Source organism: Mauremys mutica, unplaced genomic scaffold (assembly GCF_020497125.1).
Source record: "Mauremys mutica isolate MM-2020 ecotype Southern unplaced genomic scaffold, ASM2049712v1 001182F_np12_obj, whole genome shotgun sequence".
In the NCBI taxonomy this organism is placed as follows: Eukaryota; Metazoa; Chordata; order Testudines; family Geoemydidae; genus Mauremys; species Mauremys mutica.
The window spans coordinates 44,568-72,461 of record NW_025423133.1 but is presented as its reverse complement, the minus strand read 5'-3'; the positions used below and the strand labels follow the sequence as shown (position 1 = coordinate 72,461).

Sequence of the window (27,894 nt, the reverse complement as noted above, 5' to 3'; positions counted from 1 at the left end):
CACACAGCGCCAAGAGTCTAACCTGTGAGGCAGGAGGCGGCTGACGCCCGCAGCCTGCTGGGGAGCTCCCAGAAGTTATTAAGGGACAGAGACTCCTCAGTGCCCTTAGTAACAAGGGTTTGGGGGTCACCGAGGCCGGTAAGGGGGTCACTATGTTGGCCCTATAACCCTGGGGTCAGGTCACTGTGCAGCTTTGATCTAGAGCTCGGATCCCAACAACCGACCAGCAGCCCACAGCCTCCCCCTGGGTCTGCCCCACCTGGTTCCTCCTTACAGGCCGACCTCACCCCCTTCCAGCCCCGGATTCACCCCCTAATCATCCTACTGCCACTCAGAGCCACAGCCGTGGAGGTGCTGAAGGAGGGAGGGGTGACTCTAGGGTGGGGTTCTTCTCTAAAGATGGCTGGCAGAAAGGTGGTGCTCAGCTCTGTCAGCGACCTGCCCAGTTGCCTCGCTGCCAGGGGATGCAGACATTTCTCTAAGGCACATAAAGGGGCTATTTAGTGTTGAAGCAAATGCGAGGAATGTGCATTTATGAGAGGAAATTTCCATTTCTTTAGCAGCTGTACATCAGGGCTCCAGTGGATAAGGCATTGGCTTCCGAAGCCAAAGGTTGTGGGATCAAGTCCCATCTGGGGTGAAGATCTAATTCTTTCCTGTGTATTGGAAGGAAAGGGCCTTATTTTCAACCAGGAAGCTGGGAGATGTTTCTTTGTTTGAGCACAAAGTCCTGGATCTTGGGAACAATCACCAAGGATATTAGAAGGCTCAGTCTGGTGACCTAATGGATGCAACCACACACCCCCATGCCAGGGCAGTCCCATCTGAGAGCCAGGATCCATGGAGCAACATTCCCCTCCTGCCTTGACAGGTGGGCTGTGCAGATGATGGTGGAGGGCAGCAGGATGGGAGGTTGCAGTAGCACTGCCTGGGCTGTATCTGCGCCAAGGATAAATGGAGGGGGTCATGCAGCCTGTGCCTGACACTCCACAGTGCTACATTCACTCCAGGAACAAGTCAAATCCTGCCCCAAGGGTGGTGAATTTCCATGTGAGCACACAGTGCCCCTGTGCACCACACATGCTGCACACACATCAACTGCACCAACAGAGACACAAACTGCACACTGAGGAGACAGCTGGTTTGTTTCCAGGTTGCTTTTATTTCCAAAGGTACTGAGGTGTGGTCTCTCTTCTTTTTCCGTGGGCAGAAACGCAATGGAGGAGAATCTCACATCCCTGAGCTGCCAGGTGACAGTGGCAGGAAGAAAACGCACTGCAGTGAAATTTAAAAAACACTCATAAATAATTTAACAATGAGAAGTAATTAAATAAAAAAAAATCCAATGGGGACACATGCTGGTGGCTTGTTCCCACCCCAGAGAGCGAGGGGCAGGGAGTGTGTGACAAGGCAGGTGGTTAAGTCTGAGGGAGCATATTCATATTTCATACAAGTTAAACAAATTATAGCAGACAGCTACAAAATACTCCATTTGGTAACATCAATACAGAATATATAAATCTACAAGCAATACAGCCATACACAGCTAAGACAGGGTGTCCACTTAATACCAGACTTCCCACTGCCAAATAGCTGGAAGTGCCTTCACAGTCACTGCTAAACGAAACAACATTTTACAGAACCAAGAGCAGCCCTGCTGTGCCGTTAGGAAGGCCTGCAGGAGACTCAGCAAATCAATCTGATTCTGTGCTTCTGCTTAGTAGTTACCAAGTGTGATCAATGGAAGCAGGGGGGGGAGGGTTGCTCCCTTTTTTGGACACCCAGCCAGTAGCTATAAAATCCCTCGGAGGCCTGGTCTACACTATGACTTTAGGTCGAATTCAGCAGCATTACCTCGATTTAACCCTGGACCCATCCACACGACAAAGCCCTTTTTTTCAAATTAAAGGGCTCTTTAAATCGATTTCTTTACTCCACCTCCGACGAGGGGATTAACACTGAACTCGGCCTCGCCTGGTCGAATTTAGGGTAGTGTGTACACAATTTGAAGGTATTGGCCTCCGGAGCTATCCCAGAGTGCTCCATTGTGACCGCTCTGGACAGCACTCTCAACTCAGATGCACTGGCCAGGTAGACAGGAAAAGGCCTGCAAACTTCTTAATTTCATTTCCTGTTTGGCCAGCGTGATGTGCTGATCAGCACAGGTGACCATGCAGAGCTCATCAGCATGATGTGCACATTGTCGGGACACATTGCCCGTCCCATACTTTGTGAGAAGTCTATGACCATGTCTATGTCCTCATCACTCTTGTCACTGCTGTCGCCTCCTTGCCTGGTTTTGCTTTTGCAGCTTCTGGTTCTGCACTGAGAAAAGGTGTGAAACAATTGTCTGCCATTGCTCTGATGGAGGGGGGCCAACTGACGGCATGGCTTACAGGGAATTAAAATCAACAAAAGGGGTGGCTTTGCATCAAGAAGAAACACAAACAACTGTCACACAGAATGGCCCCCTCAAAGATTGAACTCAAAACCCTGGGTTTAGCAGGCCATTGATTTCACAAAACAAATCAGGTCAATTTCTTGTTTTGATCCATCTAGCTTTTACCTCTTAGGCTTCTAGCAAGCGGGGCAGTACAACTGCTAGCCATCGTCATCGCCTGGCTGCTTGGCAGAAGATGGGAATGACCTGGCTGAGTCACTCCCTTGTCTGCCCAGGCGCCCCAACTGATCTCACTGAGATCAGCTAAAAGAGCACCTAGGAGTACAATGACAATGGCTACCAATCATAATGCACCTTCTGCTGCCAAAAGCCAATGAGCTGCTGCTGTGTAGCAATGCAGTCCCATGTCTGCCAGAACCCAGGAGACGTACGGTGTGACGGTGAGCTGAGCGGGCTCCATGCTTGCCGTGGTATGGCATCTGCTTAGGTAACCCAGGAAAAAAGGTGCGAAATGATTGTCTGCTGCTGCTTTCACGGAGGGAGGGAGGGAGGGAGAGGAGGGTCTGATGACATGTACCCAGAATCACCCGCGACACTGTTTTTGCCCCATCAGGCATTGGGATATCAACCCAGAATCCCAATGGACAGCGGAGATTGTGGGATAGCTACCCACAGCTACCCAAATTGCAACGCTCCAGAAGTCGACGCTCCCTTGGTACTGTGGACGCAGTCCACTGACTTAATGCACTTAGAAACCTTTGTGTTGGGACACACACAATCGACTGTATAAAAACAATTCCTAAAAAACCCACTTCTATAAATGTGACCTAATTTCATAGTGTAGATATAACCCAAGACATTTGATCACAGCATGGATAGGCTAAGAGACTACTTACACTTTGGCCTGGTTTACACTGGGGGAAGGGCGGGGAAACAGGGTCAATGTAAAACACAAAACTTCAGCTACAAGAATAGTGTAGCTGAAGTTGATATATCTTATTTTGACTCACCTCCTGTCCTCACAGCACAGGATTGACAGGTGGGGCTCCCCCATCCACTCCACTCCCACCTCTTACCCTGGTAAAGGTGCAGAATCAACAGAAGCACATTTGGTGATTGATTTACTACCTGCAGACAAAAGACAATAAATCAAAGTCCAATAGATGACTTACTACCCAACAATCCAGTGAACAGAAGTTCACTGGGGGGAGCTTCAAAGGTCCCATTTTGCTGCCTCTTGGCCTCAGTGCTTTCAGCTGGTGGTCCAAAGAGCGGGCTGGATGCCATTCAGAAACCCATCTGCCAGCAGCCGTGCCGGAGGCTCAGGCTTAATCCTCAAGGCCGAGCACAAAAACTTTCAGCCGGGAACATTTCGCTCCCTTCCCGCCTCCGCCCAAGCGGCAAGGGAGAAGCGGAGGAGACACGCCGGCTCAAAGACGCCTCCCTCCCACTTCCCTGTACGCTGTGCAAAGCTCTTGGCCTGCCTCATGCCTCATCAGGAAAGCACGGCCATGCGGCCCAAGCCTGAGTCACGTCCGCAGCCTGGCCCGCCCTGGCTGACGGCGCGCAGAGCCACGCGAGTCAATGGCAGGTCGAGTCGGGAGCCTCGGCTCTTTCCCCTGACAGCCACACACACAGCACTGCCTAGCGCCCCCAGAGCCTCCCTCGTGTTCTCCCGCAGCAGCCACCTGCCGGGGTGGTGGGAAAAGGGGACCAGGAAGCACTGCAGCCTCATTCCAGGACAGGAGGCCCTCGCCACGCCCAGGCCTGCCTCTTGCCTTCAGCCCAGGCAGCCAGAGGTGCCTGGGAGCTCCCTGGCAGGCCGCTTCGCCTCAGCCATCTCTTGCCTCATGGCCTAGGCTCTTGGTGCTCTGCTGGTCACTGGCTCGCTTGAAGGCCCAGAGGGAAAAGAAACAAGCGCACGCCTAGCAGAGGATGGTTTCGATCCATCGACCTCTGGGTTATGGGCCCAGCACGCTCCCGCTGCGCCACTCTGCTGGTTCTTCACACCCTCCCCCTGCCACCTAGCTGCCACTATCCGGATTAGTGTCTTACGCGCTCTCGTGCTGGCAGGCAGATGCGCAGGCTGCTAGGCAGCTGCCCTGGTCACAGGATTTTACAGCTTCTACAGGGTAAAAGGGATCTATTTGGGGTTTGGACCCCATTGGGAGCTGGGTAGCTGAGTGCCGGAGACGGGAGCACTTCTTAAACAGTTTTCAGTTAAGCTTTCAAGCTTGTGGGGGACGAGGTTCAGCCTTGGATCCGTGTCTGCAGCAGGCAAGCGCGTCTGGCTCAATCGCCCCCCCCTCCCCCCCGCTGTATTAGCAGACTAAAACCCGGAGCAAACGCACACACCTTGCAAAGGAACAGGAGCCGGGATCTCGAACAAAAGTCAACATTTTATTAAGATGACGTTCAAAGAAAAAAAAAGCGTACAGTACAGAGTTTCGGCATAGAAGTTTCTGGTGCTCAGGGAACAACGTACAGCTTACCCAAGGGGTGCAAAGTTCGGTTTAAGATCGGGTGGCATAAGGAATACATAATCTGCAATAGCCCTGACTGGGGGGTAAAAGGTTAACGTACAGATACTGAGTTAGGAGGGTATGTTGTCCATATGAGGGCTACGTTCGGGTGTGGAGTATAACGAGCGGTTACGACGCTGAGGATGGATTGACCCGCGTTTGGTGAGGTTTAACGTTCGGTGTTTTGGAATCTTTGCCACAATCTAGTTGAAGCAGGGTCAGTATGAAGTCTGCCCTGCCATCTGTTGGTGATGTGTTGTCAAGGCCTTTTGGGGCTGATGTCATTTGCATAGTTACACCCACCCCGGATTGCATGATGGGAGTGCTTGTCCAAACGGTCATTTCAGCTGCTGCGATATCCCCAGTCTCTTTGTTATTGGGGCAGGAGTAATCCAGTGTATTTTCCTGTTGATTTTGGATCAAGGACAGAGTAACTGTACCTGGCATTTGAGGCCTGAGAGCGTCACCCTCTCCTGAAAAGTACTCACCATTAAGGGGTATGGGTTCCTAACGTCCGCTTGTGGTGGGAGGTAGAAATGGATGTTTGTTGGTGTCTTGCAGGTGGTGCTGATGTCCTTTCTGCTGTCCCTGGTGTGGAAAGACAGAGGCGGTTTTGAATCTCTTAAAATTGTTGTTAGTGCTGTAGTTGCTTACCCTAAGCTTATGCTGTTAGATCTCTTTCACGGTGTATATTTTTGGTCCTGAGAGGTAAAAGGTGTGTTGTTATGGAGTGAGGTAGCAAACGTCAGTTGCAGAGGTGGTGCACGTGCCCCCCTGGCCCCAGAGTCCAGAATTTGCATAAACCCACCCACTGTCCTGTGACTAACAATCTCGCTCTGCTAACTCTTCCAGCAAAACTTTTCTACCAGGTTCTCATTCAACAGTATATTTCTAGCAACTTTAACTTTTAACTACTATCAATGACAACCTGTTTAAGTGTAACTAAAAGTCCTACTTCTGCATTTAAGATCTTCAGTGTTTGCTATAACACATTATTTAAAATGGAATAATAATTAATTCTATTTTTAAACTAAAGAGAGAAGAAAATCATAAAATGTGTGTTTAGAGATTGCTAAAGAATCTCATGGTGCAAAACACACATATTGATTTTCAATCTCTTTTATCTTGCTATTGTTTGGAACCCATGTGCCTTTTCTAAAGATTTTTATGTTGGTTTGGGTGAGTTCTGAAATTAAGAACTGCTAAGTACCGTTCTACTGTTCTTGATTCATGTCACCAGGATTACTACACTTAATTACTCTTGCCCTAATAAGAAAGAGTTTGGAGATCCCACAGCCACCAAAATCACCATTTGGACAATTACCCCCATCATGCAATGCGGGGTGGGTGTGACCATGCACATCAGCAACTAAATGCCTTTGCATCACATCATCAACAGATGGCAGGATAGAGTTCATTCTGACCCTGCTTACACCCTCCCCGGAGCCAAGAATTGGTGGTCCTGATAAATCACACTCCCTGTTATACCAACTCATTGGTATTGAATGCTGAAGTTATGGCTAGCAAAAGTAGTCACCCATCTCTGCCCTGTAGCATCCAGCTTAGCCCTTGTTAACACAGAAGTCAGTGGATTGTTCTCTGTCCATAGCTGAAACTGAGCACCGGACAAGTAGTTTGGAAATTTCTCAGTCATGGCCCATTTCAAGGCCAAGAACTGCAGCTGGTGGATGGGATAGCGAGTTTCGCTATCAGACAGTCCTCAGCTGGCAAAGGCCACAGATTTACATTTACCTTCCACTTCCTGGTAGGAGAGTGTTCCCAGACCCTCCAAACTGGCATCAGCATGCAGGATAAACCGTTCGTTTGGGTCAGCAAGGACTAGGACTGGCACATGAATCAGGCAAATAATGATTTCCCGTAAAGCCCTGTCACATCTCTCATCCCACCATGTCCCCAATGGAGAGGAGAGGAGCCCCTCCCCTGTCCCAGGCCAGGCACACCAGATCTGTGTGGGGAGATGTCCCTGATCCAGCCCAGGTGTGTTGGAGCTGCTGGGGAGAGAAGATTCTCTCTCAGCCCCAGCACACCAGAGTTGATGTTGCAGTGGGGAAAAGGTATTTCTCATCTGGTTTTTAGATGCTCTGATGAGAGGGAGCAGGAGGAAGATTTTTCTTCTCCTTGCATTTCAAACTCTTCACCCCCCCCAACCACTTTCTACTCTAGCCTGATCTGTCTCTCATGTCTCCAGGGCCCTCCTTAGCCATAGGCAGCTGCCTAGGGCACCACTAGGTCTGGGGGCACGGCTCTGGTGGAAGCCCGGACAGATGGGAAGCAGTGGAGCATGTAAGAGCAGGGCTGCTGGGTCCTAGAGAGAGCCAAATGCAGCACAGTCTGAGGGAGGGGATTGGCTGCTGGGGTCTCTGGGAAGGGGTTGGTGAAGGAGCTCACCTGTGAGTGTGACTCTTTCCCCCCGTCTGAGGTGAGGTGAGGTGAGGCAGGCTCTGCCGCTCTGGAACCAGTATCCTCTGTTGTCCCCCATAACATCCATTCTTCTCCTGCCCTGCCCCATGGAGCACCCCCTCCTTTCTCCCTCCTCCCCAGGAGCATCCCTCTCTCTCTCTCTCCTCCCTCCCCTCCGTCAGGGCTGGGTTGGGTGAGGTGCTGGGGGGTAGGTGGGGGGAGGAGGCTGGCTGCCTGCTGAGGAATGACAGTGAAAGTAACTCACTTCCTGGGCAGTGAGCCAGGATTGGAATGTCACACAGGGCTGGGCTGGGGTTAGCCAGATGTGTGAAAAATCAGGACAGGGGGTTGAGGTAGGGTGAGCAGATATCCCTATTTTATAGGGCCAGGCCCAATTTTGGGGTCTTTTTCTTATATAGGCTCCTTTTACCCCCCACCCCCACCCCCACCCCCTGTCCTGATTTTTCACACTTGCTGTCTGGTCACTCTAGGTGGGGGTAATTGGTGCCTATATAAGACAAAGCCCCAAATATCGGGACTGGCCCTATAAAATCAGGACATCTGGATCTGGTCACCCTAGCTGGGGAGCGCCTCTCCCCCGGGCTGGCAGCTGCCAGCGATCCATCTCATCTGGCGGGAGCTGCACAGGGCAGGATGAGCTGCTGTGGCTCCATGGGTGACCTGTCCCTGAGATCAGATGCTGTGCTAACTTCACCATGGTCCGTAAGGCTGGTGGTGGTGCCCATTGGCGTGTGATTGGACCTGAGGGTTTGCTGCTGCTGTTGCCACTCTGCACCCCAAGAGGTGGATTTTGGGGTCTACTGCAGCTGTTGGACCAGCAGGCTGGGGGGTGAGCCAAGCATGAAAGCAGTACTGTGTTGCCCTTGAGATTGTCATTTAACAACTTTGTTTGCCAAAAATTCTTGCTAACAATCCTGAATCCAATTTCAATATTTTTAAAAAAAAAAATCAATATCTTAGCCAAAAACAGAAAATTAAGTTGTTGACAATTATTAGTGACAGGTTTGGTTTGAGGCAGGGAGTGGGCCAGTTTTCATCAGAGAAACAAAAAATGTCGACTGACTTTCCTATAGCCTGTTACTCCTGATAAGAGCCCTCCAACAACTGTAATACGCTCATCTCCTTACTAGTGTATAGAGCAGGGGTCGGCAACCTACGGCACACATCCCAAAGGTGGCAGATGAGCTGAATTTTGGTGGTACGCAGTGGCAGGCTGAGCGGCTCAGCCCATCACTGCTCTGGGGTTCCGGCTGCTGCCCTATTGCCAGCTGGGATACTGGCCGCCGGCCCCACTCAGCACCTGCTGCTGGCCTGGGGACCCCCAAGGAACCCCAGGCTGGCAGCGGGCTGAGCAGGCCGTCTGAACCACTCAACCTGCTGTCAGCCTGGGGTTCCATTCATTCAGCCGGCAGCGGGCTGAGTGGGCTGGTGGCGGGCTGAGCAGGGCCGGTGTGGGGGTTGAGTGGCTCAGTCTGCTGCCAGTCTGGGGTGCCGGCAGCACTCAGCCTGCTGCTACTCCGGGGTTCCGGCTGCCGGCCCCTTGCCAGTCAGGAGCCCAGCCGCCGGCCCCACTCTGCCTCCTGCCAGCCTGGGTGAGCAGAATCCCAGGCTGGTAGCGGGCTGAGGGGGGTTGGCGGCCGGGATCCTGGCTGGCAGGAGTTGGTGGTCAGAACCCCAGACCAGCAGCGGGCTGAGCAGGGCCTGGGATCCTTGTCTAGGGTTCCAGCCACCAGCCCCGCTCAGCCCGCACCCGGTCTGGGGTTCCATTTACTCAGCTGGCAGTGGCCTGAGCAGGACCGGTGGCCAGGACCTCAGATAATAACAATAGTTTATTTATATAATATAGAGATAGAGAGAGACCTTCTACAAACGTTAAAATGTATTACTGGCACGAGAAACCTTAAATTACAGTGAACTTGGCACACCACTTCTGAAAGGTTGCTGACCCCTGGTATAGACTGACCATATGTTGTACTAAGATTCTCCTGCTTTTTTTTTTATCCTGTGAGTCAGTATAGCTTTTGCCAGCCCAGAAGTTGGGCAGCCAAAGTTTTTCGTTTTCACAATGTTTTCTACAACTTTCATAAAGTAAATACATAGTTAATATAAGTTAAAAAGGCCAGGGACACTTCCTTGTGAAGAATCTGTACAGCAGATCATGCTAGAGCTGTGAAAATGTCAGTTTTTGATGGAACTTTAGAGGCAGTGATTTATCATGTATTTTATCATGTGAATGTGCTGCTATTGCTAATGTCTTTCCAAACAAAATAAGGCACAATAGGACTTCTGTAACATTTCTGTGCTACCTTAATCTAGATGAGATGATTCTGTGCTGACTTCATTTTGGTCACTTTGTGCTTTACCTAGCAGTAAAACTAGGGTTATATTTTCCCACTGTTTGGAAACCCAGCTTATTAAACTGATTTTGCAGCCAAAAAAGCCAGAAAGATTGCTTTTAATTAAAAACAAATCTTTGTTTCAATACCTCTTCATATAAATTTCCAATAACATTTTGACAAATTAAAAAAATTATATTATTTGCATCATTCTGTCAAATCAGAATTTTTTCTATAGTGCTACTTCTTTAGTGCTAGTGCATCAGCATTACAGTGTGCTTAATTAAGTTAAACTGGTTTTAATAACATGAATGTGGCAAGTTTTCCAATACTGTATGCTTATATTTGTGTTGCTAAGAGCAGATCAGGCACAGGGGCACCAGTTTAATAATCTCGCCTAGGGCACCATAAATCCTAAGGATGGCCCTGCATGCCTCAATTCTCTTTTTCCTGGCCTTGTTCCAGAGCCCTCACAGCCCAATTCTCTGCCCTAACGTTGAGCCCTCTACTGCACCCTGAACCTCTCATTCCAACCCCACCCCAAAGCCTGCACCCCCTAGCCAGTGCTCTCATCCCCCTGCACTCCAACTCTCTGTCCCATGCAGTCTGATTTAGGGTGTACTAATAATATTAATTTGGAAAATATGATGAAAATTTAATTTATTAGCTTAGATTTTATTTAATTTAATTGAGTTATAAAGTTACAGTTGCATTACTGCTATTCAAAAGATACATATGGCATTATATGCAACAAAGTTTTGGTTAATGTACTCACACCCTTCCTTGATAACCTGGTGGTAAGAGACACAAGACCAGCTTTGCAGTTCAGGTTTCTCAATTCTTGAGTGAAAGATGCAGTGCTTTGAAAAAGCTAGTCTTACTTAGGGTTCACTTGACTATGTTAAACTTAAAATCAAAACCTAATAAACAAAGAATAAAAACTTAGGGAAACCAAGCTTAGCCTAGTTCCCTTGAAACTTAAAGTTTAAGAACAAGTATAGCCTACTGATAGTAGATAGAGAGAGAGTGGAGGAAGTAAGTCAGAATGATAGAGCGACGTGCTCGAGCGAGGTGGGTTACCTCTTTTATAGGGCACAAGCGCCGGAAATCCTTCCTCCTATGCCCAAATTTCATTCCTTACCAACAAAACATTAGGGTATGCTTACTTCATAGGCTAGTATGTTTGTGCGTGTTGATGACATGTACATATGCACATAAGTTCCCTTGTGGTGTACCTGTTAATTCTGTGGGTACAACACTGAAAAACCCCTTATGCCATTCTCCATTGTCGATTGGTCTAGGTAAAGGTCTTAGACAGGCGTGGGTACTTCTCTATTTGAGTAACAAGATAAAGGTCAATTTTCCTTTCTGAGTAAAAGGTCACAATATAGATATGCTCACTTTGCCTTAGCTTAACATACAGGATATGGCCTGTAGGTCCTCGTAAGTCATGTGCCCCAGCCCCCTAATCATTTTTATTGCCCTCTGTTGGACTCTCTCCAGTTTGTCCACATCCCTTCTCATGTGGGTCCCAACCCCAAAAGTACTCACATTTCACCCCAATGGCTCCAAAATGTACATAGGGTGCTGCCATGGTCAAGTCACTCTTGAGCCTGCTGGCAGAGAACAAGGTGAAAATTAGCCAGGACGTCGCTCAGGCAATTCCCTCTGCTCCCAGCAGGTGGTTTCGGAAAGCTCCAAGATGGCTCACTTCCCTTTCTCTAATCAGCTTCAGGCCCCAGGGTTACAAATGCACAAACCATTTGGGAGTCTCCCCTGGGCTCAGGGTGGGGTTGCTCTGAGGGGATGGACTTGCACACTTGGGATATTAGTACAAAGATACAATTTCAGTTTCTCATAGAGAAATCTGAGGGCAATTTATATTTGGTTAAAAATCTTATTTAGTGAAAGGAAAGCTGCAGTGACAGCCTGGTTACTGAGATGCAAAACACTTTCCTCCTGGGAGAAACAAGAAGTTAGAATTAGAAATTTACATAGTTTGTTCCAGTGTTGGCACAGGTTTAATTTTGCTTCTGTGTAGGTTTGTTTCAGGATGTGACTGTTTTGGTTTATTGGGTTGTTTTGTTTTTTTGAATTGAAATGGAGCTTTTAATTGACATTTGCTGGATTCGAATGGCTGACCTGCAACACCAGTTTTGACATAGTTCTGCATATTTTATACAGATTTGGCCAGTATTCAAGGATGTGATTCCTTTATGGGAGGTTTTAGTGGTCAGGCTTATTTATTTTATGTTATTTTCTCATCCTGCTGTAGCACACCTTTTGGATAAAATGTTGAAATTATTAATTTATGGCATTTGTTAGTTTTTATTTTTAAAAACAAAGTTTTTCTTAATGTTTGGGTTTTAAATTAAGCATTGTTTTTGGTTTCAATTTTTCATTTAGGTTTTTGTTGTTGATGGGATCTTTAAGAACTTTGGATTTAAATAATATTTTTATCTCAAGGTTCCAAAGACTCAGACAAGGTTTTCATCTCGAGGCCAAAAGACCAAAAACATCAAGACACTTGATCACGTCCTTGGATAGACCAAGAGACTACTCACACTTGATCTGAGCTCATAGTATTAAAATTTGGACAGATTTAGATTATTAAAGTAAACCCTGTTTACTATTTTATTTTAATAAAGGTTGTATTGCTCCCATAAAGGGTGGAGCCAGGTTATGAGGGACACAGCCCCCCAATTTTTTTTGTCTATCCCAGCTCAGTCCCCCACCAAACGAGAAGAGTCTGATGCCACCCCTGCTGGTCACTGGGTGTCACTGCTGCTCCATGGGAAACATGCTCTGTGCATTACCCAGATTGGTGGGAAACACACTCTGTGCCTTACCGTGACCTGTCCCTGGGTGTCACTGCTGAATCAAGGGAAACACCTTCTGTGCATTACTCTGAATCACCACGAGGTGTCACTGCTGCGCCAAGGGAGACATAAGAACGGCCAGACTGGGTCAGATGCAAAGTCCATCTAGCCCCGTATCCTCCTGTCTTCTGCCAGCGGCCAGTGCCAGGTGCCCCAGAGGGAATGAACAGAGCAGGGAATCAGCAAGTGATCCATCCCGTGCCGCCCATCCCCAGCTTCTGGCAAACAGAGGCTACAGGCACCATCCCTGCCCACCCTGGCTAATAGCCACTGATGGACCTGTCCTCTGTTCATTTATCTAGTTCTTTTTTTGTACCCTGTTATAGTCTTGGCCTTCACAACATCCTCTGGCAAGGAGTTCCACAGGTTAACTATGCAACTGCCCTGAGTTCCCCCCCCCCGGGTTGTATATGGAAAAGAGGATGAGGATGAGGAGAGCCATGATGTGTCTGTCACTGGCTGGTGCCTCAGTTTCCTGTAGGCAGCAGTGCTGCAGGCTCCTTTGGTCAGTTCCCATGCACCTGTGTCGGGGGAAGGGGGAGTAGAGGCTCATGCCCCCCCAGCCCCACACCCCTCCCCCAGCAGCTGAGGAATCCAGGCCAAATGTAACCCTGGTAGCTGGGCCGGGATTAGCCTGGGCCGGGGTAGGGCTGGGGAGGAATTGCGGGGGAGACAGATGCACCCGCTGTGAGGGGAGATCCTCCCATTCCCTGCCAACCCCCCTCACTCCTTGCAACACAGCACCCCCTAGCACTTCTTACTCTGTCGTGGGGGTGTCTGCTGCCTGCTTCTCCCTTAGCATCAGCTCTCCCCACCCCGGGGCCCTGGTGTCGCCCGTCCTGTGCAAACAGGCAGGCCCCGGTGTGCCCCATGGCGCTGCCCTGCAATTGGGGGGGGGCAGCTGTTGGATGGAGCCATATTGAAATATGGGGGTGGGCAAGGCTGGGGACCAGGACTCCTGGGTTCTCCCCTCAAATGTGGGAGGGGAATGGGGGTTAGGGGGTAGAGTGGGGGAGGGGCAGGGCTGGGATCCAGGGCTCCTGCTTTTTCTGGTTTTCTCCACCTCCTGCAGCTGCCTCGGTCCTTTCAGTGCATTTCCTGTTCCAAATTCATTTGCTGACTTGTGCAACCCACCCCAGAGGTGGCTGCATCTCAGTGTTGGGTGAGGCACCCTTGGCTGCATCACCTCCTAACCGCGTCTCTCTCCCCCTGCAGGTGACCCTGCAGCACTCGGCAAACATCCGCAAGATCATGGGGCGCTTTGAGCATTGGGCAGGCAGGGGCCAGGTGCCCAGCCCCCCCCCCCCGAGAATGGGACCCAGCCCCCCCTACTTTTTACAGGGATTAAAGAGGGGCAAAGGGGGGCAAATCAGAGGAGGGGGTGGCCAGGGTCTGAGCAGGGGGTGGAAATTGACTGGTCGGGGGGTCAAGCAGCTGGAGGCAGAGTTAGGCGAGGGGCTGAAGGGCAAAGTCAGGGAGGGGGGAAGGAGCCGGAGTTCAGCCCAGGGGGAGGTGCTGCCAGAGGGTTAAACCCTGGCACAGGCAGGGGCAGAGGGGTAACAGTTACCCCGGGGGGCTGAGACTCCAGTGTTTGCAAAAACAGGGTGGGGGGAGCAGAGGGGCTTTTCTATTTCCCCTCCCACAGGCAGCACCTCTCAGCATGGGCTTCCCAGGGCTGGGCTCTTAAAGGCACAGGTATCCCACTGCCTAGACACTGCAGCTCCTCTCTGATGTAACCTACTGAGGTGCTGCATTAGGAGACTCAGTTCAGTGAAACCGGGCATTCCCTATACGCCCCCCAGCCAGGGGGCTGTGCACCCCTCCCCCGAATTTCCCCAACACCTCCCCAGTGGTCAGATAGTTACATGCAGCGCTGCCAGTGTTGTCATTGGTTGCAAATTTGAATGGAAATTGAAACATTAACACACACTTTAAAAGCAGCTCCAACGTATGAAAAATACTTGTACCTGAGAAAGTAAAATAGGATTGAAAAGTCTGGACAAAGCCGGGTTTCCTCACCCAGCTGTTGTGTTTGCTGACAATGTCGGTGCATTGGCTTCGGCAATGTTGGCCAACCTCAGAATTTCAAATGATGATTTGGAAGCAAGGTGTGAATGAGCTCTCCCCTGACAGCTAGTGACGAGCCAGGGTTGGGGGAGGCTTTGGGACCAGACTGTATTTACATGAACTCACCTACTCTGCCGAGGTGTCCAGCAGACAGAGCTGGGCCGCCTCTGCTCTAGGTGCCCAGAGGAGGAGGGAAGGTGTGTGGGGCTCCAGCCTGGGTCTCTTCCTCCCTCCTGCCCAGCCCCGACTATCAATCCCGGCCCGGACCCTCCTTCCTTCAAGCGCCATGTGGGCCCCAGGAAAAGTGTGGCAGGAAGCACCAGGGCCAAACTTGTGGGCATCAGGTGAAGCAGTGAGAATCCCAACCACCAGGGTAGCAAGGTCTAGAGCCCCGACCCATTGTGGCCACCCCAGCCAAAGCCCTGGCTCTAGGAGGTGTGAGTCACCCAGCAGGAGGGGAAAGATTTGCTCTTGCACAGCTAGAGACAGGGAAGTTGAGCACTGGGAGCTCCAGGGCTTTACCACAAGCCAACACAAGGTCCCACTGAGATTTGAACTCAGCTTGCAGGATTCAGAGTCCTGAGTCCTGCCTGTTACACCATGGGACCAGCTCATGCTGTCTTCTCTGCACATTGGTGACCCTCACGGGGCTGGCTTGTGTAAGGGACTGTTGACCCCTTAAAACTTAGTGGGGTTTTTGGTTGGCTACTTCCCAGTCCCAGTAGAAGGGGGAAGGACCAATGGGAAATCAGGACCCTGAGACTGACAGTCCCCAGGGGCAATGGGGAGAGGCCAAAGCTCCAAGTTAGCCGCACTGACAGGCCAGGCAGTGTAATGAGGGAGTCACCAGTCCAGGGGGTCCCGTCCTCCGTGGGAGCTGGAACTGCCTGGGCCAGAGTGGGGCAGAGCTAAGGAGAGAGCAGGAGCCCGAGAAGAGCCGGGGAGCAGAGCTGCACCAGCCAGGGAGAACCAGAGCAGATCTGTGCTGGGAGCCGAGCCGCAGCAGCACGAGCCGTAGAAGCTGCCCAGGGAGCAGATCTGTGTTGGGAGAAGAGCTGCAGCAAGCGGAGCCAGAGGAGCAGCCCAGGGAGCTGGAGGCAGAGCTGCAGCAGCACTGGGGCTGGAGGTGGGTGCAGGGAGCAGCGTGGGAGAGCGAGGGGGACCCTGGGCAGAAGGCCCAGTGCAAGGAGATGCCACCCATCAAGAGATCTTGCAGGCCAGACTTTTGGGGGTCGGGGGATCATATCCCCTACATGGGGGCTGACACTGGGAACAAGGGCCTGTCACCTAGAGCATGTGGCCACTGCCAGAGCAAGTGTCCAGCCCGTGGTGTCCCTGCAGCACAGCCAGGGCCTGGGGAGGAGGCCTGGGACATGTGAGGGAGAGACTGTGACCTGCCCTGACCCTCCAGAGACGCTGGTTGTGATCTCCCTGCACCACAGAACAGGGTGACGTGTTTTCCTTTCCCATCTTTCCTTGTGTTTTACATTGATTGCTGGGTAATAAATGGTGTTTGCTTGAAGCACATGCAATGAGGAGTGGGTCAGGGAAGTGCCCAGGGTGGGGACACTGTAGCCCTGTTCAAGTGATCATGACAAGATTGGGGGTCATCAAAGCCCCCCAGGATTCCTGGGCCCAGCCTTGTTGGGGTTACGAGGTCTCTGCCACACAGGAGAGTAGAAAGAGCCTCCTTGGGGTCAGGCAGCCTCAGCGTAAGGGGGTGGGGACTCAGATCCTTTCTCCAGCCAATTGCACCAGGGTCGTGTATAAACCAGGGAAGTTCCCCACAATAGCCGGACCTGAACCCCCTGTACACTTGTGCTCTGTCCTCATTGCTTCTCTGTCTCTCTTCCCCCCATCTCTGCTGCTCCCCCTCTGAGCTTTTTCAGTGTTTTGGCCTGTTGCTTCTCTGTCTGGGATGTTTTTGTCAGCAGTTGCACACAAAAAGGACAGGAAAACGAACAGCTGCTCCACACCCCCACCGGAGGAACCCGACGCCCTTAGCTGTGGGGAGTAAGAAGTGTCTGTTGGCTGACAGGGCCTGTCCCCGAGGAGCTGGAACAGCAGCTGCCGCCTCCCCCTCGGCTCCAGGCTGTGGGAAATGCTCATTGCCTGGCTGCATGGGCGGCTGCTGCTCCGTGCTCTGGAGAGCGTCTGTATTGCTCTGTCAACCCCCCGTCTTCACTGAGCCAGTCTGGTAAGGTCCCAAGTGCCCCCTCCGGCCTGGCAGCTGAGAGTCTGTGCAGACATCGGCCCCCCTGCCAGCCCCCACAGGCAGCAGCAGTGCCAGCCCCCCAGCACCACAGGGGCACTCAATGCACTTCCTGTGGGGAAATGGCTCCTTGGCGTCCAGCTGCTAGAGTGAGAGCCAGGAGAGAGCAGTGTCTGGCTCACCGTGGGGGAGAGAAGAGACCTGGTGAGTGCGGATCTCCCTCAGCCTCCCCCGCAATGCTGGTCACTTCTATTGTCACTGTGACAGTCAGTGCTTCCCTTCAGGGTCGGCCCTAGAGGGATCTGGGACAAAGCCCCCCCTTTCCACCCCAGGCCCTGCCCCCACCCCACCCCTTCCTCCAAGCCCCCTCCCCTGTCCCATCTCTTCCCACCCTGCACCTTCCTGCCCCATTCCTCTCCCTCCCCCACCTCTTCCTCTCTCTGCTCGTCCCCCTCCCCGCCGAGTGCCTCCTGCACCCCACTGAACAGCTGATCACTGGCAGGTGGGAGGTGCTGAAGGGGAAGAGGAGGAGCTTGTCAGCAAGGCCTGTAGTGGGGGGGTGTGGGGGGAGCTGGCTGCCAGGGGGCGCTGAGCACCTATTTTTCCTCTGTTGGTTCTGCAGCCCCATAGCTCCCATGGAGTCGCTGACTTGGTTCCTTTCGCACTCTAGAGATAGGAGCAGAACCAGGGTTATGCCTGATCTATGGGGCACCAGGTGAGTGGCAGTGGCTTCAGGTGCTGAGAGTTTGCCTGACCCCTCAGGGACACAGTGGCCTGGTCTACACTAGAACTTTAATTCGAATTTAGCAGCGTTAATTCGAATTAACCGTGCACCCGTCCACACCAGGAAGCCATTTAGTTCGACCTAGAGGGCTCTTTAGTTTGAATTCGGTACTCCACCCCGACGAGGGAAGTAGCGCTAAATTCGACATGGCTATGTCGAATTAGGCTAGGTGTGGATGCAAATCGAACTTACTAGCTCCGGGAGCTATCCCACACTGCACCACTCTGTTGACGCTCTGGACAGCAGTCCGAGCTCGGATGCTCTGACCAGCCACACAGGAAAAGTCCCGGGAAAATTTGAATTCCTTTTCCTGTCTGGACAGTTAGAATCTCATTTCATGGTTGGACATCGGGGCGAGCTCAGCAGCACCGGCAGTGATGCAGAGCTCTCCAGCAGAGGAGTTCATGTAATCTCTGAATAGAAAGAGGGACCCAGCATAGACTGACCGGGAACTCTTGGATCTGATCGGAGTGAGGGGCGAGGAGTCTGTGCTTTCGGAGCTGCGCTCCAAATAACGGAATGCAAAGACCTATGAGAAGGTCTCCATAGCCATGAGAGACAGAGGATACAGCCGGGATGCAACGCAGCGCCGCGTGAAAATCAAGGACCCCAGACAAGGCTACCAAAAAATCAAAGCGGCAAACGGACGCTACGGAGCCTGCCACCACTGCCCCACAAGTGACCATGGACTCTGACGATGGGACAGTGTCGACGGACAGTTCCTCGGCGATGTTCGCGGACGGGGAAGATGAAGAAGAGTTTCTGGAGGACGAGGCAGGCGACAGCGCTTACAACGCTGGTTTCCCCGACAGCCAGGATCTCTTCATCACGGAGATCCCCTACCAACCCTCCCCGGCCATTAACCCGGATCCTGAATCAGGGGAAGGAGCAGTCGGTAAGTGCTTTAACCATGTAAACTTTTATTCTTACTATAACAGGAATCTGAAGTATGTGAAAAGGAGGTCTCGCTATATATGGGGATAGAACAGAAATCCTCCTGGGAGATCTCCACGAAGCTCTCCTGGAGGGAATCGAAAAGCCTCCGCAGGAGGTTCCTGGGGAGAGCTGCCTTATTGGGTGCTCCGTGGCAGCACACTTTTCCGCACCAGGCTTTCATGAGGTACTCAGGGAGCATTGCCTCCCCGAGCACGGCTGCGTAGGGCCCTGGTTTGTGCTGGCTTTCACGCAGCATGCGCTCTCTATCTCCTTCAGTGACCGTCCTCAGGGTGATCTCGCTCGGAGACTCCTGCATGTAATTAGGGGAATTACTGTAATGTTACGCCTGGTCCAAAGTATTTTTAAAAAATCTCCGGACAGACGGCATAGCACAGACTCAGCACGCTGCTGCGTGACGAGCGTAACGGAAAGCCAAAGAATCAAATGGACGCTCATGGAGGGAGGGGGGACTGAGGACGCAAGGTATCCCACAGTTCCTGCTGTCTCCGAAAAGCATTTGCATTCTTGGCTGAGCTCCAAATGCTTCTAGGGTCAAAAACAGTGTCCGCGGTGGGTCAGGGCATAGCTCGCCAATTTACGCAGCCCCCCAACCACCCCCAGAAGTGAAAGGGAAAACAATCCTCTCTTGACTCTTTTACATGTCACCCTATCTTTACTGAATGCTGCAGATAGACGCGATGGTGCAGCACTGAACACCGACATCCTTGCTCCGTCCCCCGCCGCCATGGGTGGCTGATGGTGCAGTAAGACTGATACCCATCATCATCATCAGCCTATTGGCACATGGGGCAGTGCAAAAGGACTGGTAACCATGCGTACTAGCATCTTTGAGATTGATCAAGGGCGCCTGGCCCTAATTTTTCCTGGTAGATGGTGCAGTATGGCTGGTAACTGTCCTCATCATAGCAACAGGGGGCTGAGCTTCATCAGCCCCCACCCTTCATGTGTAAAGAAAAGATTCAATTGCCCCTGGACTAGCAGCAGGATACTGTGCTCCTCTCCTCCACGCTCCTTAATGTCCTATCTGGACTATCATAGCAACTGGAGGCTGCCTTCCACTCATTTCTCACTAACAAGTCACTGTGTCTTATTCCTGCATTCTTTATTACTTCATCACAGAAGTGGGGGGACAATGCTATGGTAGCCCAGGAAGGCTGGGAAAGAATGGAATGAACAGGTGGGGTTGTTGCAGGAGCACCCCCCTGTGAATAGCATACAGCTCATAATCTATGCAGGATCTGACACAGAGCAGCTTGGTTCTCTGATACAGTGGTTCTCTAGTACACTTGCCCATATTCTAGGCAGGACTGATTCTATTTTTAGATACCAAAAAGGAGGGATTGATTCAGGAAGTCATTCCCAATTTTGGCTTTTGCACCCCTGGCTAAGAGCAGCCAGGGGCACTTATGACAGCAGCAAATGGTGCAGTGCAAAAGGACTGGTAACCATGCCCATCTTATTAGCAATTTATGGTATGGTAGATGGTACAGTATGGCTGGTAACCATCTCTGCTATCATGCAAAAGCAAAAGCATGCTGCTGTGTAGCGCTGCTGAACCGCCTCTGTCAGCGGCATCTAGTACACATACGGTGACAGGCACAAAAGGCAAAATAGGCTCCATGGTTTCCACGCTGTGGCGTCTGCCAGGGCAATCCAGGGAAAACGGGCTTGAAATGATTGTCTGCTGTAGCTTTCCCGGAGGAAGGGATGACTGACGACATTTACCCAGAACCACCCGCAAAAATGGTTTTTGCCCCATCGGGCACTGGGATCTCAACCCAGAATTCACAGAGACAGACTACACTGTGTTCATTCTTCGCAAAAATTTATCTTTGCAAGGAATTCACTCCCTTTTTCACATCACACAGCTTCGACTGTCTCCAGACCTGCCACAGCATCCCCCTCACAGAGGCTGGCAAAGATTAGGCGGCGAAAGAAAAAGACAGGGGACGAGATGTTCGCTGAAGTTATGGGGTGCTCCCGAGACGAGGCGGACCAGCAGAGCTAGTGGAGGGAGACCCTCTCTCTGTACCAGCGCTCACACAGCGAACGGGAGGAGAGGTGGCGTGAGGAAGACAAGCAGTCAACTCAAACGCTGTTTGGACTACTGAGGGAGCAAACGGACATGCTCCTGCGCCTTGTGCATGTTCTGCAGGACCTCAGGCAGGAGGACAGAGCCCCCCTGCAGTGTATCTGCAACCGCCCTCCCCCGCCACAAAGTCCCATACCCCCCTCACCCAAAATAACCAGAAGGAGGGGCGCCAGAGGCCGTGTAAACTGTCACTGCACCCCAGCAGAGTGCTCAAGTACCGAAAAGCTCTCATAGCCTAAATTTTGAGAAGTCCTTTCCTTCCCGCCTCACCCAAGCCCCCATCCCAGTTTCATCCCCTAACTGTCTAGTTGATAATAAAAAATACTTTTCTGTTAATTACTTTTTCCGACATGTTCTTTTAGAGGAGACTGTGTTTGAAGGGGGGGAAGGGGGTTGGTAATTTGACAGGACAATCACCTTTACCAGGGTACAGACATGGGGGCAGGATCAGCAGCAGGTCACACACACACTGCAGTCAGTACGCACCCTGGTTGGTATGGGAGGTGGTTTGCAGGTTCTGTGTGGGTGGGGGGGGGGTACGTGACTTTGTAGCGGGGGAGGGGGGTTACAGACCTCATGCAACGGTCCCTGTCCTGGACCACAGAGCCACGCAGCAGAGGAATCTGTATCCGTCCTTCCCCGCCAAAAGGCCACATAGCCCCCGCACACAGAGTGCCAAAAAGGAGGGATGGCAGGCTCCGTTGAAACATCCAGTCCGGCACTGCAGACCGCTGTGGGAGCAGGAGCCTGTCATTCCTCGAGTTTACAGGCGGTCTTTACATCACCGCACACCCTACCCAGCACAGTCCGTGTCCCAGTTTCAACCCTGTAACGCAAAGTCATCAATAAAGAAACCTTTGTAAAGTTACAGTGGAACATGTATTTTATTTTCAAATGTGTGTTGGAAGTTGGGGAAGCGGGGTGGGCGGGGTATGTAACTGCAGATGCTAGTCAACAGTCACTTGGTAAAGAAACAGGGGCAGGTTCAGCTTCTCTGTAAAGAAACTGAACAGTCACTGCTCGCTGGGACTTGAAGAGTTCCTTGTCGCTGTGCAAGGCGCCTGCACAGAGCTTCACGAGCCAGGGCATTAGCGGGTAGGCTGGGTCCCCGACGATCACTATAGGCATCTGCACATCCCCAAGACTTATTTTGTGGTCCGGGAAGAAACTACCTTCCTGCAGGCGTCTAAACAGACCAGAGTTCCTGAAAACACGCACGTCATGAACTTTGCCTGGCCACCCGACGTTGATGTTGGTAAAACGTCCCCCATGGTCCACCAGTGCTCGCAGCACCATTGAAAAGTAGCCCGATTTCTCAGCAGCTGACTGTGGAAGAGGTGGACGATAAGGTGCGAGGAGTTGACAACGGCCATAACTGCAGCGGGATCCGTGCTCAAAGTGCTGTGGCGCCCGCGCTGTCACTGAGCAGAAAAGTGCATGAACAGATTGCCCGCAGGCGCTTTCAGGGAGGGAGGGCGTGATTGACGGTTCAATGATGACAGTTACCCAAAACCACCCTCGACACATTTTTTCCCCCAGCAGGCATTGGGGGGGAAATCCCAGGATTCCAATGGGCAGCGGGGAGTGCGGGAACTGTGGGATAGCTTCCCACAGTGCACCGCTTCCAAAATCGACACTGGCCCCGTTACTGTGGACTCACACAGTCGAACTAGTGTATTTAGTGTGGATACACAACTTCGACTTCATAAGGTCGATTCCACAAATTCGAATTAAATAGATTCGAAATAGTCTTGTAGTGTAGACATACCCAGTGTGAGGGGGTGTCCCAGGGATCTCTATGAAAGGAGCAGAACAGGATTTACTTGGGGTGGGGAGAGAATTGAGAGTGTCTCAGGGGGTTGTACAGAGGTATTGCCCGGGTGAGAGACTGGCTAAAACACAGGCCTCGCTGTGAGCAGGATTCGAACCTGCGCAGGGGAACCCTATTGGATTTCAACTCCAACGCCTTAACCACTCGGCCATCACAGCTGTGAGCACAAAACTGCCCCAATGCCAGAGAAACTGGTAAAGAATCCCAATGGCCAGGTGTGAAGTCATCTGAACTACAGAATTCTCACCACAAACCTGGCTCCCAAAGCACAGGGGGGATTTGGGGTTTGTTCTGTTTGCTTAGCCAGGTGCCACAGGAGTCTTTGCTGCTTTTACAAATCCAGACTAACACGGCTACCCCTCTGATACTCCTAGTGATGCTCTCCAATGGATCCCCATCTTCCACCCACCTTGAGCTAGGTAGGAGCGGATCATTATTATCCCTACTTGAAAGAGGGAGAAGCCAAGGCTGAGAAAGGAGAATTGACTTGTCTTAGGTCACACAGCCAGCCAGTGGCAGAGTTGGGAATAGGACCCAAGAGCCCTGATTTTCATACTAACCATCAGATTGTGAATTTCAAACACTGAATGACCTGAATAAAGTGCTCTCAAATGAGCTCCAGACCAACAACAGTGCACAGTAATTATTCAGCAAGTATTTGAGGAGAACTGCAATGTTAGAGAGAATCATGAACTGCTCAGGGACCATTAATGCAGAGAAGCAGCAAAATTCATCAAACACAGAACTGGTTATGACTTATTTACTTGGTCTTAAAAGAGAACAATAAGGACCTGAGTCTCCTCCCTGTCAATAACCCCCTGCTAAGCCAATCAGGGTAGAGACAGAGGACGGGAGGCTGAGGGTTCTCACCAGAGAGCCCAAAGGATGGCCCAGGTCACCGGTGGGGATCACTGCCCCAGCACTATTTCAGCCCCACATTTTTGGGTGGACCTCCCAGTGGGAGCTGCAGAGCACTCCCCCGCAACACACACACACACACACACACACACCCCTCGCTCCTGGTGATGGGAAGGGAACAGGAGAAAGGACAAAAGAAGCAAGAGAAGAAGAGAAAGGAGGAAGGGATGGATGGAGGAAAATGTGAAACAAAAAGGAGAAACCTTAATGTCCCCAATGATTCTATGGGACAAAATCCCAGGTGCGGAATAAAATTCTGCCTCCTTAAACTCATGTTTTCCATGCCTAGAATTCAACTGTCACCAGATGGATTAGACCGAATAGGTTTCAGACCTGGAGGAGGCTCTTACCTTCTAAACAGGGACGGCTGTTTTCTTGTAAAATCACGAAAAAGGAAGGAGAAAACTCGAAAGAGGTTCCTCCTGGCGCTCACGTACGTGAACCCGAATATTCTCTCAGTCCTCAAAGAGAGACCTGGAGAAGGAGACTTGCTGAAGCAAAGCCACAGGGGTCTCTGAGGTTTCCCTGGCCCCTCGCCCTTGTCCTGCCTGGCTGATGTCAGCATCTCTCTGTGAGGTCACCACCTCCCCACCACCTTTGACCAATAGTCTCAGGTCCTGCAAAAGGCCTTTGTGATGTCACTGCCACACCCCTCCCTTGCTGTGCTAATGTCCTGCCCCTGGCCAGGCACTTTGGAGGTTTGAGCTACTCCCTTGGATCACCCCACTCAAGGAGCGTTCGTTCTAGGCAGCAAGCCGGCTAGACAGGAAAACGTCAGACGCTGCTCCCAATGCTACACTCAGTTTTTCAGAAATTAGTCGACTTTATTGCCAGGAGAGACCATTAGAGCATCTAATCTGACCCCCTGCATAACACAGGCCTCCTGTATGACACAATATCTACTTTTGGGGCAAACACATTCCAGAAAGGCAGCTAGTCTTCATGAAATCACATCAGGACATGGCGAATCCACCACTTTCCTTGGGAGATTGTTCCTGTGGTGAATCATCCTCGGTGTTGACTATTTGTGCCTTAGTTGTAATATGAATTTGTCTCTTTTCACCTTCCAGCCATTGGGTCTTGTTATGCCTTTCTCTGCTAGATTCAAGAGCCCTTTAATATCCAATATTTTCTCTCCAATATGGCACTTCAACACTTCAGTGAAGTCACCTTTCAATCTTCTTTTGATAAGCTAAACAGGTTGCGCTTGTTCAATAGCTCACTAGAAGGCATTTTATACCAGCCCTCAGAACATTTATTGGCTCTTTGGTCATCAGATTCCTGAACTGCAGCTGGATGTGGCTCTTGTTCTTCTGGTCATTTTGGGAAAGCGGCCCCATCATGCTGCATAGCTAGGCAAAGTAGGTGTGTCTGTGCAAACATGGTCTGTTCCTGAAGTCTTTCCCCCCGCTCCTCACTAGATGTGAGGGGGGAGCTCATTCAGCCTCTGCTTCCGCTTAGTGTTTAGAAACTCCTTTTTGTCCCTATCTCTGCTGGCCTTAGATTTCGCCTCCTGTCTTTTTCTTGACAGCTCAGATGAGGTGGCCGAGTGGTTAAGGTGATGGACTGCTAATCCATTGTCCTCTGCACGCATGGGTTCAAATCCCATCCTCATCGGATGCATTTAGTCATTACGCCTCCTTTGTAGACAACCATGTCCCCCATTGGTACAATGTTGCTTCTTGCAAACAAAAACCTTCTCAGAAACTCAGAACTCTCTTGCTTTAAATAAAATGTCTAAATTCCAGATTTCTTAAAAAAAGAAAAATTTTCTAGTCCTGTATTTCTTAATTTTTATCTCAAAAGGGAACATCCTCGTCATCTCCTCCAAACACCCTGGGACCTGCCCAAATTATTAAAATACCCTCAACCTGAGCAAGGCCAGAGCAGTGAACCAGAGCTAGTGTCTAGGCCAAGCTGTTCTGAAGGAGGCAACTCAAACATTTTCTCCCTGCTTCCCTTGGCAAGGTCTGACTGAGAAAACAAAATTCCCCAAACTGAAAAACCAATACTAATCTGTTTGGGGAGAGTTTGAAAGTGTTATTGTTATTATTCTCTTCTGATTTCTGAATCAGTTCAGTTCAGTCTTTGTCCTCCAGGTGTGTTTCCAGCTAAAACCACATTGAGGGTACAGGACCACTGACTTATCAGCTCTTACCACCCAAACTTTCAGTAACTCTATTATCAGTGCCTGCGAGTGTAATTTAAACCATAGGTCCATCTAACTCTGAATCTTGTCTTCTGACAGTAGCCAATACCAGGTGCCCCAAAAACCACTCACCAAGGTACCACTGGGAGTTGAACCCAGGAACTCTTGCTTACAAAGCAGGTGCTTTAACCAGCCAAACCGTGGTACCTGTTGTTATTTAAAGCAGTGTGTTTGCCAACACCTGACTCTCTGCCAGTCCCCACTGGGCCCTGACAAGTGTTGCTTGTGTTTGGCTTCTGTAAAGCAGAGGAGCAGGTGAAGTTTTGCTCCCCAGGTGTGTGTGTGATTCTTTGGACAGATCTACACTATGAAATTAGGTTGGTGTAATTACATTACTTAGGCTGGCAATGCAGTTCTATCAACCTTATCCCGGTGTAGATAGTGGCTCAGCTGTCAGAACTTTCTGGAGCTATGAAAGGGGAGGGGCCCAGCCTCTGTAGCAGGAATGCAGGGCAGGTGAGTTCATGGCAGGCATGGTGAGATACTGGTGGAGGCCAGTTATGGTGATATAATGATTAGCAGCATTTACACTGACAATTTGTCACTTTAAGTTTGCTGCACAAAGCTCTAGGCCTCTCGTCGAGGTGGTTTTATTTTGTCACCAAAACAGGGCCATGTTGTCGCCAGACGTGGTATTGCAGTGTGTGCACCAGCCACAAGCTGCTGACCGAGGGACCGTTGTATATTTTTCACATACCTGAGCAATATAATGATACTGAAATAACTTTGTAGTGCAGACCCGGCCAAAGATTCACACACACACACAGCTTGCAAGGAAAATGTCACCTGATCCTCTGCTTTGCAGAATCCAAACACAAGCAAAGCTTTGCAGGCCACAGTGGGGATGGCAGGGAATCAGGTGTGGGCAGACAGTGTGTTTTAGCCATAGGCAGGCACCATAGCTTAGCTGGTTAAAGCGCCTGTCCTGTAAACAGGAGATCCTGGGTTCACCTCCTAGTGGTGCCTTGTTGATTAACTTTTGGGGCACCTGGTATTGGCTACTGTTGGAGGACAAAACACAGAGCTAGATGGGCCTTTGGTCCAGCCCAGTCTGGCTGTTTAAATTACACTGATAACAGAATTACTGAAAGTTTGGGAGTTAAGAGCTGATAGGTCAGTGGTCCAGCCTGTCACACATGACCCCCTCCCTCTGGGACACGGGCAGGTCTGGGCTCTCACACCAAATGGCTCATTGTGGCTGCCAGAACCTGTAGGCAGCTCATCTAGTTTGCTCAGAGGGTTGAGTCCTGCTTCGTGCACGAGAATGAAAATCCTAAACTACCCTTTGAAATAACAAATGCAGCAAGCCGTGTTATTGTCCCTGCCCCAAAGCAGACAGACAAATGGAGAAATGCCATTGAGTCCATGGTAATACTCCGCTGCCATTTTAACTTTTTCGCTTGCTAAACTCCCTACCAACCTTGTGGGGTCCAGAGCCCGGTATTGAACCTGAACCAAGATGTCTACACTGCAAATTTACCACCCCACGCCCCAAGCCCTGGGAGCCTGCACTGGCACGGGACAGCCGTGGGTGTTTCATTGCAGTGTGGACATAGCCTAGCATTATGTCTACACTGCCATTAACACACCCAAGTCACTATTCTCAAACCCTGGGTCAGTTGATTCAGGCTTGTGGGGCTTGTGCTGCAGGGTTATAAAATTACAGAGTAGACACTTGGGCTTGAGCCCTGCCTCCGAGGGGGTTGTGCCGATCGGGTGTCCGCACTAAGTTCGGCATCAATACGGTGATCCCGGGGAAGCTTGGGGTCCCCAGGTTGCCTAAGGAGGGGTGAACCAGCCCAGGTCGGAAACAGAGCAGGTCAAAACTCCTGTGACGATCAGTAGTGGGATCACACCTGTGAATAGCCCCTGCAGCGTAGCCTGGGCAAGACAGTGAGACACGGTCTCTTTTTAGACATCCCCCCCCCCCCCGCAGAGCCTGGAGGGGGGGATGGGAGCACCCACACGCTGGGGATTCTGACTTTTGGGGAGGGACGCACCCAAGCAACACGGATCTTGAAAAGGGGAACAGAGACACCCACAGATCCCAGATGGGGGCAGGCAGGGGAAACCACACACTGGAGCTAGTTCATGGGGTGGGGGACAGAGACACCCACCAGAGATCCTGGATGGGAGCACCCACATGATGGGGATCTTGAACTGGGAGGAGGGAAGCACCATGTACCAGAGGTTCTGAAGCGGGGACAGGGACACCCACACACCAGATGTCTTGCAGCTAGAGCT

The 27,894-nt window shown here is 51.0% G+C and overlaps 1 long non-coding RNA gene and 3 other non-coding genes across 4 annotated transcripts; 1 reads left to right on the top strand and 3 right to left on the bottom strand.

Annotated features, from left to right (window-relative positions):
* Nucleotides 1–1,149: 1,149 nt before the first annotated feature.
* LOC123357890 lies at nucleotides 1,150–5,472 on the bottom strand. The gene is made up of 3 exons (XR_006575616.1): nucleotides 5,412–5,472; nucleotides 3,412–3,529; nucleotides 1,150–1,275 (listed from the first exon to the last, which is right to left on the bottom strand). It is a non-coding gene; the product is annotated as an uncharacterized LOC123357890 (long non-coding RNA).
* TRNAM-CAU lies at nucleotides 4,328–4,399 on the bottom strand. The gene has a single exon. It is a non-coding gene; the product is annotated as a tRNA-Met (tRNA).
* A 17,127-nt stretch (nucleotides 5,473–22,599) lies between the features above and the next one.
* Nucleotides 22,600–22,681, bottom strand: TRNAS-UGA. Its single transcript has one exon. It is a non-coding gene; the product is annotated as a tRNA-Ser (tRNA).
* A 2,295-nt stretch (nucleotides 22,682–24,976) lies between these two features.
* On the top strand, nucleotides 24,977–25,058 carry TRNAS-GCU. The gene has a single exon. It is a non-coding gene; the product is annotated as a tRNA-Ser (tRNA).
* Nucleotides 25,059–27,894: the final 2,836 nt, after the last annotated feature.